The sequence below is a fragment of the Monodelphis domestica genome, chromosome 1, assembly GCF_027887165.1.
Source record: "Monodelphis domestica isolate mMonDom1 chromosome 1, mMonDom1.pri, whole genome shotgun sequence".
In the NCBI taxonomy this organism is placed as follows: Eukaryota; Metazoa; Chordata; class Mammalia; order Didelphimorphia; family Didelphidae; genus Monodelphis; species Monodelphis domestica.
In genome coordinates this window covers 521867235-521878114 of record NC_077227.1, presented here as the reverse complement: position 1 = coordinate 521878114, position 10880 = coordinate 521867235, and positions in this window count along the sequence as shown.

The window sequence follows — 10880 nt, the reverse complement described above, 5'->3', positions numbered from 1 at the left end:
ACTGGGGTTTTGAGAGTTATGATGGATAAGTAAAACTCTAACCTGGTCCTCCCAGGCTGGAAAGGCTTTGAGCATGGACCTAGTGATGGAGCGTATGTAGATTGCCTCAGGAGCAGCCTTCCCAAGATACAAAGGCTCACCCATAGGTTGACAGAAGAGTGACAAATTTCTTTAGCCATAGCAGCTCTAGAAGACAGCATGCTATATATACCCCACCATAGACATTTAGCAATTGGGTGACTGACTATGGGTAAAAGTCACTTTACCAGAACTGATGCAAAGTGAAGCAAGCAGAACCAGGAGAATGTTGTACCCAGTAACAGCTATATTGTAACAATGAACAACTATGAATGACTTAGCTATTCACAGCAATACAACGATCTAAGACTCATAATGAAAAATGCTATCTTCCTCCAGAGAAAGAACTGATGGAGTCTGAATGCAGATTGAAGTATACTTTTAAAACTTCTATTGTTATTGGGGGACAGGGCAGTTGGTTTGTGTTTTCTTTAATAACATGGCTAATATGGAAATATTTTACTTATTTTAAATTATATGCATGTATAATTTATAGCAAATTGCTTGCCTTCTCAAGGAGTGTGGGAAGAGAGGAAAGGAGAAGAATTTGGAAGTTGAAACTTTTTTTTAATCAATGCTAAATATTTTTGTTTACATGTAATTAAGAAAAAATAAAAATCACTTCATGTCTCTAAACCTGTTTTCTCTTCTGTAAAATGGGAATAATAATACATATCTCCTATGGTTGTTGTGAGGACCAAATCTCAGTCAGTCAAAAAAGATATATACATATATGTATATATGTATATAAAGTGCTATATAAGGGTCCCTAATTACTATTACCATTACCACTACAAGTATCACTACAACATGACTATTCCTTCTATTTCATCATCTGAGTTATTGATTTCTATGAGGTGGGAAAATATTCATAACCAACCATATGGAAACTTGGATCCTTGAAATATGGAGGAAATAAAATAAAGATATGTAACCTTGGGCAAGAAGCTTGATCACTCTAGGTCTCAGTTTTTTTTTTTTTTTGGTAAATTATTTATTTATTTGTTACATTACAATTCCAATGCATCTCCTTCCCTCCCTTCCCACACTAAAGAAGGCATCATTTGACAAAAATATTTATATATATATATATATATATATATATATATATATATATATATATATATATATATATAAAACTATGTCTTGCTTGTTTCTATTTATCATCTCTTTCTCTGGAGGTTGGCACACGATATTTCTTCAAACAATATTTCTGTTATTATATATAATATTTTCTTGGTTCTCTTTAGTTCACTCTTCATAATCTCATGTAGTTCTTGTCATTTTTAAAAATCAACTTGGTCATCATTCCTTAAAGTATGGTAATATTCTGTCACAATCACATTCCACGCTTTGTTTAGCCATTCCCCAATTTATGGACATTCCCTCAATTTCCTCTTCTTTGCCACCACAAAGAGAGCTGTGGTAAATATTTTAGAATACATATGTTTTTTTTTCCTTTTTCCTTGTTTGCCTTTGCAAATAGGCCTAGTAGGTATTCGTTTCTTCATCTGTAAAATGGGTATAATAATATTCACTCTACCTATCTCACAGGGATTTTATAAAGAGAGAATGAGTTGAGGTTACACACAATAATATTATATTGAGATGAGGTTACACACAATAATATTATATATATACACATATATACATAATTACATGTTATAACGTATATTAATCTAAGCTGAATGTTATAGACATTGTCAAATCCTGGGTTCAGCTAGCAGAAGGAGTCAAATAAGAAATGTTCAGTATAGTAACCACACAAACTTCCCATTTGCTTCTTTACCAAGGTAGTCATTAATAGTTTCTTGTAGGACAGTCGGAGTTCGTGGATAGACTTCCCTCCCTCTAGAACTCTAGTCCGCTCAGGATCTCAAAGACAAGGTGAGCCACAAAAAAGTTTGATTAGATTGTCTCTGTTGTTGTTCAGTCATTTTAGTTCTGTCCAACTTTGCATGACCCCAGTTGGGGTTTTCTTTGCAGCGATACTAGAATGGTTTGCCATTTCCCTTGCCATTTGATAAGATCTAGAAGCTCCACCTTCAGAGTGACTCAGACAGAGACGAAGTAAGTAGTGTGGGGAAGAGAGCACTGAGCCAAGCTTCAGAAAGCTCTGAGTTCAAATGATGCTTCAAACATTAACTATTTGTAGGACTCTGGGCAAGTCACTTAACCTCTCTGCCTCAATATTCTTAAATGTAAAATGGGTATAATAATAGCACATACATTCTAGGGTTGTTGGGTGGATAAGATGATATTTCATTTATGAAGCACTTAGCACAATGTCTGGCATATAGTAGATAATTAAAAAAATGCATTCTTGCTTGCTTCCTTCCTTCTTCCCTCCTTTCCTCAGAAATAAGTGCCTCATCCCCACAGAGTCTATCTTCCCCTATGTCTGAACTAACCAAATCATCTGAGAGCAGTCTCAGTCATTGAAACTTAAGAGGGAGGGGAGAATTTGCTAGGTACTCATTGGATAGAAAGTCAGGTCTTGAGGCTGGAAGCCCTGGGATCAAATTTGATCTCAAATGCTTCCTAGTTGTGGGACTCTGGTCAAGTCACTTTTACCCCCATTGCCTATCCTTTGCCATTTTTCTGATTTATTGATTCTAAGAGGGAAGGCAAGAGCTTTAAAAAAAGAAGAAACTTAAACCAGGAGTTGTCTCTTGTCCTCTTTATAAAGGTTCCAGTAGGCAGATTGAATGGCACAGTGGATAGAAAGGCAACATCTAAAGCCCTGCCGCAAATGGATTCCACCTGCCTCTGACACTGTATAAAATAAACCAAAAATAAACCTCTCTAATCAGTTAAATTTGTATTATTTTAAGGAGTTTTTTAAAAGCAGCCTTAGAATGAAGAGCACTGGATTGAGACACTGTGTTCACAATCCTTCCCTACCATTTAGAGTGCAACAAGAGATGGGCAAGTCACATAACTTCTCTTGGTTTTGGTTTGCTCATCTGTAAAATGAGGGGATTTAAAATAGATGACCTCAAAGTCCCTTCTAACTCTAGAAGTATGATCCTAAATCCTTATTCCCTAGTTAACACTCGTCCACCACCACTCACTCACTTACATTTTTTGTTTTTTAACCCTTAAGTGTAGTAATGATTGAAAAACTTGTGGAACTGAAACAAAATTTTGTGGGCCAAAAAAGAGAACTGGAATGATATTACCTTCTTTATTATAATAATGTAATTCTTTAGATTGCCTACCTTGAACCATATCTCTTCTCCTTACAGATACCCACTCAATCTCCTGGCAGAAACGTAAAGAGCTCTGAAATCTTATGGGAGATATCCAAGGAAAGTGAGGAAAGAAAACAGGAAAGACAAAGGAAAGGGCTATGTGTGAAAGGTAGAGTGAAATCAAAGAAGAAAGGGGAGGGAAAGAGGAGGAAAAAAGATAGTACAATTCAATAGAAAGAATACTAAAGAAAGGCAACCCATGTCCAAGAGACAAAAGATATGGGTTCAAATCCTGATTCTCACATTTAACTACCTAAGTAATATCATTCAAGTTATTAAAGTTGAGTTTGTTTATATATTTACTGGCAGAGTTAATATAAATGGCTACTGCATTCCCTTTCAGCTCTCTATGCATCTTGGAGTAATTTATTGCTAATAGAAATAGGCAAAGAGACGCATTCTTTTATCTAACTGAAAATTCAGAATTGAAAGCATCTAATTATATATTTCATTTATATTTTATTCATGGATTGCAGAAAGGCCTACTGACAGATTACCAAAGGCAAAGAACTAGTTCCACAGAACAGCGTGGTATAGTGGATAGAGCACTGGACTTGGCAATAGCATATCCTGCTTTAGACACTAGCTTGGTGACTTCTGGCAAGGTGCTTTGTCTCTATGGGCCTAAGCTTCTTCATATGAAAATTGTAGTTAGATGACCTCTCTAAAGTCCTATCTAGCTCTAAATCTATGACCCAATGAAGAAAACAAACATTGGGAAGTACATCCTATACACAAATCGTTGTGCTCAATGTTTTTCAAATTTAATCTCATTTGAACCTCACTACAACTCCAGGAGATAGGTGCTATTATTATATCTATTTTAGAATTGAGAAAACTGAGATAAACAGCAGTTAAGTGACTTGCCCAGGATCACAGAGTGTCTGCAATTGGATTTGAACCCAGGACTTCCTGAATCCAGTCCTATACCTTTATCTACTGTGCCATTTACCCTACCTGCCTCAATGAAAAAGGAAGTCTATCCTGTAGCTACACTCAGTGGTGGATATGTTACACAATAGATATTCTGTTTTCCATTAAATATAAACTCTTCTCACCCAACAGCCCTGTGATTTAGTTAAACACAACTACTCCCAAATATACTGTAATTTCTGATCATTAGTTACATTTCCTGGTTAATTTTGATTCAGCAAATTTTGCTAAGAAAACCGCTCCATTTCTTGGTAGTTCTGTATAGTCTACTAAGGCAGACAATAAATCTCCGTCCCAGTGATGAATCAGCTTTGTCCTTTGAAAAGGACAAAGATAAGAGAGCGGAGGGAACTTCATCTCTATGAGAAGCTGATCTCATGAGAGTTCCTGGCACTTGGAATCATTTAAGGACATCTTTAGCTAGAGTTTCAAGAGACGCAACCCATGGCCATAATAATATTTGATGAAGACATTGTCCATGAACTTAAGATCAAGATGACAGAGGAAAAATGAAAAAGCTAACAATAATAGCTTGCACATCTATTGCTTTAAAGTTTGCATAGTGCTCTCTAAGTGTCTAAAGTAGGGTTTGAGCCCTCATCTTCCAGATTTCAAGTCTAGCACTCTATGTACTATGTATGCCAGACTGTCTTTCTCAACATTTGGTTCAGTTCAGCCATGTATAGCATTTCAGTTCAAAGGGTCTCATAGACTTATATTCCAACTTAGGGAATATAGTTGAATAATATTCAGTTGGCTTTCCTGTGGATTCCTCTAATATAGAAGGCACAAAGGAAATGCTATCTCTAGGTAAAATTGTAAAGTAGGCAAAGTTGGCCTTTGGTATTCCAATATTCCATAGCATGTCCCCTTTGAGTGACACCCTCACCCTCCTCTCCTGACTTTTGGTACTCTCCTATTGCTAGTATGATAGAAAAACAACCCTCTCATTCATGTTGAAGTGGTAGGAATTTAGAGTAATAGAATGGACAGTAGATGAGATCACAGAGGCAACATAGCCTTAGTGGTGAGAACATGGGATTTTATTTCATGAGAGACCTGGGTTTGAATATTGTTTCTGATACTTAACTTCCTTTTCCTCATTTATAAGATGGGATCATAGGATCACAAATTTAAGGCTGGAAAAGATCTTAGTATGCATCCACATTTTATAGCAACCTAAAGGGTCACCTTCATTTTAAAGATAAGGAAACAGACTTGGAAAGATTAAATGACTAACAACTATGGTATCTACTTCACAGGGTTGTTTTCAGCCAATCAGTTAAGAAGTATTAAGCAATTACTATTTATCTTGGGAGGATTCACAAAGAGGCAAAAGGTAGCTCTTACCCTCAAGGAGCTTGTAATCTAATTAGGAAGACAGCAAGTAAATACATAAGTAGAAACTAGCTACTTGCTGGTTGAATAGGAAAGAATTAAGAGGGAAGGCTCTAGTATTATTAATGGGATTAGGAATGGCTTCTTGTAGGAGTAATTTTAATTAAAACTGGATTGAGTTGGATATGAGGAAGAAGAGTATTCCAGAAGGAGAGATAGAGAAAATGACCAAAGGTGAGAGATAGAGCATCAACCCAGAGGTCAGGGACAATGGATCATATAGTAAGATGTAAGAAGATTGGAAATGGGAGGGTTGGAGGACACTGGTTATGGAGGGATTTGAAAGCCAAATGGAGAATGTTGTATTTCATTATCATGGAGGTTATAGGGAGTCACTGAAATTTATTGATTGCAGGGAGTTTGGGAGGGGGGCATGAGAAGACCTGAACATTATGAAAAATCCCTTTGGCATATAAATGGAGGTTAGATTGGAGTTGGGAGAAATTTGAAGCAGGCAGATCCACCAGTAGAGTATTGCAACAGTTCAGGTCTGAAGTGATAAGACCTTTCACAAGAGTAGCAGCAATATCAGAAGAGAGGTGAAAACTTATTTAAAACATGTTGTAGGAAGACAGAGTCAAGATGGCAGCCTAGAAGGAGCAGAAGTTCAGACCTCTGAATACACTTCCTTATCGATCACAAACTGAATGCTCCAAGGGGACTAAAAATCAAACCTAACAACAAGACAGAGCCAAGGAACCCTCCTGCTGGATTCAATTCAAAAGGTATGCCCCCAAAAAAGCTGGAATCTGAGAACACTCAGGTTTAAGGGGAAGACATAAGGAAGGTCCAAGGACCCCCTCACCCCGCCCACCAAGAGCACTGAGTCTCTAGCGGCAGAGGGAACCTCTAGGTGGGCAAAGATGCTGGTCTGGAGGGCCTACCTTTCAGGCAGGGCTATGCCAAGCTAAGAGCATTGAACACAGACAGCGAGGAAGTAGCTAGAGAGGGAGCATAGAGCTGGCAGCCTGGCCAGAGCTGTGGAGATCCTCCATATTTGCTCCAGCCTTCCAGGAGGTTTTGGACTCAGAACACACCCAGCCCAACTAAGCTGAACTTAATCCCATCAAAAGTCTCCAGAACTCACTTGGAAGCACAGATTCCACACCAATCCCTCATTGACTGCTGGACTTTAATCCAAACAAAAGCCTCCAGAAGACAGAGAAGCTGAAACCCCAACAACCCTACCCCATAGACTGCACTGAGAGATCTTCTGTCAAAGCTCCAAGAGGGGGAGAGTGACAGAAGCCACAAAAACAAAAAAAAAATGAGAGAAGCAAGAGCACAGACAAATATGGGGAGCAAAGAAGGGGTAAATATTAGCAAACAACAGAAAAAGAAGAAAGAATTTACAATAGACAACTTCTATACAGTGAATAGAACAGATGGGGAGAGATCAGCAAACAATAAATCAGAAATTCCAGCGAATTGGATACAGGCTTTGAAATAACTCAAAATGCAATTCAAAACAAAATTAAGAGAGGCTAAAGACAATTGGTTAAATAACTTAAAAACTAAAATAAGTAATCTGGAAACAGAGGCACTTGAACTAAAATGAGAAAATAGTGTCTTGAAAGGCAAAATCAAACAGCTTGAAAATGAGGCAAAGGACATGAAAGATGAGGCAAAGAAGATGAAAGATGAGGCAAAGAAGAGGAAAAATGAGGTAAAGAGGATGAAAGATGATCTCCATAGAAAATCAGACCAGAAAGAGAAGGATGACCAAAAAGCCAGGGATGAAATCCAGTCATTAAGAACCAGAATACAACAACAAGAATTAAGTGACCTCACAAGGCAGCAGGACACTATAAAACAAAACCAAAAGAATGAAAAAAATTGAGGAAAATACAAAGCATCTCATTCACAAAACAGAGGATTTAGAAAATCTTTTGAGAAGAGACAATTTAAGAATCATTGGTCTGCCAGTAGACCATGACAAAAGAAAAATCCTGGACATCATACTACAGGAAATTATCCAAGAAAACTGTCCCAACATTCTAGAACAAGAGGGAAAAGTGGACATTGAAGGAATCCACAGACCACCTGCTGTATTTAATTCCAAATTGACAATACCCAGGAATGTTATTGCCAAATTCAAGAACTATCAGACCAAAGAAAATATATTACAAGCTGCAAGAAGAAGTCTTTCAGATACCATGGAAGGAGAGTGAGGATAACTTAAGATCTGGCTGCATCCACACTGAAGGACCAAAAGGCATGGAATATAATATTTTAGAAAGCAAGGGAACTAGGTCTACAACCAAGAATCAACTACCCAGCAAAACTGACTATATTCTTACAAGGGAAAGTATGGTCACTGAACAAAATAAAAGAATTCCAAGAACTTGTAAAGAAAATACCAGACCTGAATGGAAAATTTGATGCCCAAGCACAGAACTCAAGAGAATCATAAAAAGGTAATTAAAAAAGAAAAACAAAACAAAACAAAATCCCTTTTTTAAAAGAGACTCAATAAGTTAAAATGTTATGTATCCCTATAAGAAAAGAGATCATTGGTAACTCTTAAAAACTGTTGTCATCACCTGGGCAGCTAGAAGAATTACACTTAGAGGGAACAGTAACAAACTGTATAGGATGAAAGGACAAGACATAAATAGGTATTTAGATATATGCATGCATAAATACATATGCATATGTGTATTTATATATATGTATATATATATATATACACACACAACTAGAGCTAAAAAAAGAGGTTTATATTAAAAGAAATGGGAAAAGAAACAAAATGCGTAAATTTATATGTCACAAAGAAGCTCATGGCAGGAGGGGGGGGAACATCAATACAGTGGAAGGGTAAAGAGGTTGAGGATAGGAAATACTCAACTCTTACGTGTTTTAAAATTGACCCAAAGAGGGAAGAACAATCCAGTCCAGTGGGGCAGACAATAGATTAAAAGGGTAACAAATGGACTGGTGGAGAGGGAAGCAGGATAAGGGAGGGAGCGGGTGGGGGAGTAGCTTTAAAAAGACTGCAAAGAAAATAAGGGGGGGAATAAGAAGAGAGGGGGTAGAAAGGGAAGTAAAATGAGGGTGGGAACTAGGGGGACATATTAAAAACAAATATTGGTGTAGAAGGAAATAGTGAAAGAACTAAAGGAAGGACAAGGAGTAGAAATCAAAATGCTGAGAAATATACAGCTGGTAATCATAACTCTGAATGTGAATGGAATGAACTCACCCATAAAACGCAAGCAAATAGCAGAGTGGATTAGAATCTAAAACCCTACCATATGCTGTCTGCAAGAAACACACATGAGGAAGGTAGATACGCATAGGGTGAAAGGAAGAGGATGGAGCCAAATCTATTGGGCATCAACTGATTAAAAAAAAAAGGCAGGATCCACGATCATGATATCTGACAAAGCCAAAGTAAAAATAAATCTATTTAAAAGATATAGGGAAGGCAATTATATCCTGATAAAAGGCAGTATAGACAAGGAGGAAATATCAGTACTCAACCTGTATGCACCAAATGGCATAGGATCCAAATTTCTAAAGGAGAAACTAGAGGAGCTGAAGGATGAAATAGATAGAAAAACTATAATAGTGGGAGAACTGAGCCTTCCTCTACCCGAACTAGATAAATCAAACCAAAAAATAAATAAGAAAGAGGTAAGAGAAGTAAATGAAATCTTATAAAAATTAGAGTTAGTAGATATGTGGAGAAAAATTAATAGGGACAAAAAGGAATACACCTTCTTTTCAGCAGCACATGGAACATTCACAAAAATTGACCATGTATTAGGGCATAAAAACATTGCAAACAAGGGCAAAAGAGCAGAAATAATACATGTAACCATCTCAGATCACATTGCAATAAAAATAATAATTAGTAAGGGCACATGGAGAGGTAAATCAAAAATTAATTGGAAATTAAACAATACGATTCTCCAAAACCAGTTTGTAAAAGAACAAATCATAGAAATAATTAATAATTTCATTGAAGAAAATGACAATGATAAGACATCCTTTCAAAACCTATGGGATGTAGCCAAAGCAGTACTCAGGGGGAAATTTATATCCTAGAGTTCATATATTAACAAATTATGAAGGGCAGAGGCCAATGAATTGGAAATGCAAATTAAAATAACTAGAAAGTGAACAAATTAAAAATCCTCAGATGAAGACTAAGTTAGAGATCCTAAAAATCAAAGGAGAAATTAATAAAATTGAAAGTCAAAGAACTATTGATTTAATAAATAAGACTAGAAGCTGGTACTTTGAAAAAACAAATAAAATAGACAAAGTACTGGTCAGTCTAATTAAAAAAATGAAAGAAGAAAAACAAATTGACCATAGCAAGATGAAAAGGGAGACCTCATCTCTAATGAAGAAGAAATTAAGGCAGTCATTAAAAACTATTATGCCCAATTATATGGCTACAAATTTGGCAATCTAGGTGATATGGACGAATACTTACAAAAATGTAAATTACATATACTAACAGAGGAAGAAAGAGATTACCCAAACAACCCTGCCATCAAAGAACTCCCTGAGAAAAAATCCCCAGGTCCAGATGGATTCACAAATGAATTCTATCAAATATTCAAAGAACAACTAATCCCAATATTATCCAAACTATTTGACAGAACAAGCAAAGAAGGAGTCCTACCAAATTCATTTTACAATGCAAATATGGTACTGATCCCAAAGCAAGGTAGATCAAAAACAGAGAAAGAAAACTATAGACCAATCTCCCTAATGTATATAGATGCAAAAATCTTAAGTAGGATACTAGCAAAAAGACTCCAGCAAGTAATCACAAGGGTTATTCACTATCACCAGGTAGGATTCATACCAGGAATGCAAGAATGGTTCAATATTAGGAAAACCATCCACATAATTGACCATATTAACAAGCAAACAAAATAAACCACATGATTATCTCAATAGTCACAGAAAATGCCTCTGATAAAATACAACACCCATTCCTATTGAAAACACTAGAAAGTATAGGAATAGAAGGGCCTTTCCTAAAAATAATAAACAGTATATATATAAAACCATCAGCTAATATCATCTGCAATGGGGATAAACTAGATGCATTCCCAATAAGATCAGGAGTGAAACAAGGATGCCCATTATCACCTCTATTATTTAACATTGTACTAGAAACACTAGCAGTAGCAATTAGAGAAGAAAAAGAAATTGACCATATTACAATTGGCAATGAGGAGACCAAGCTATCACTCT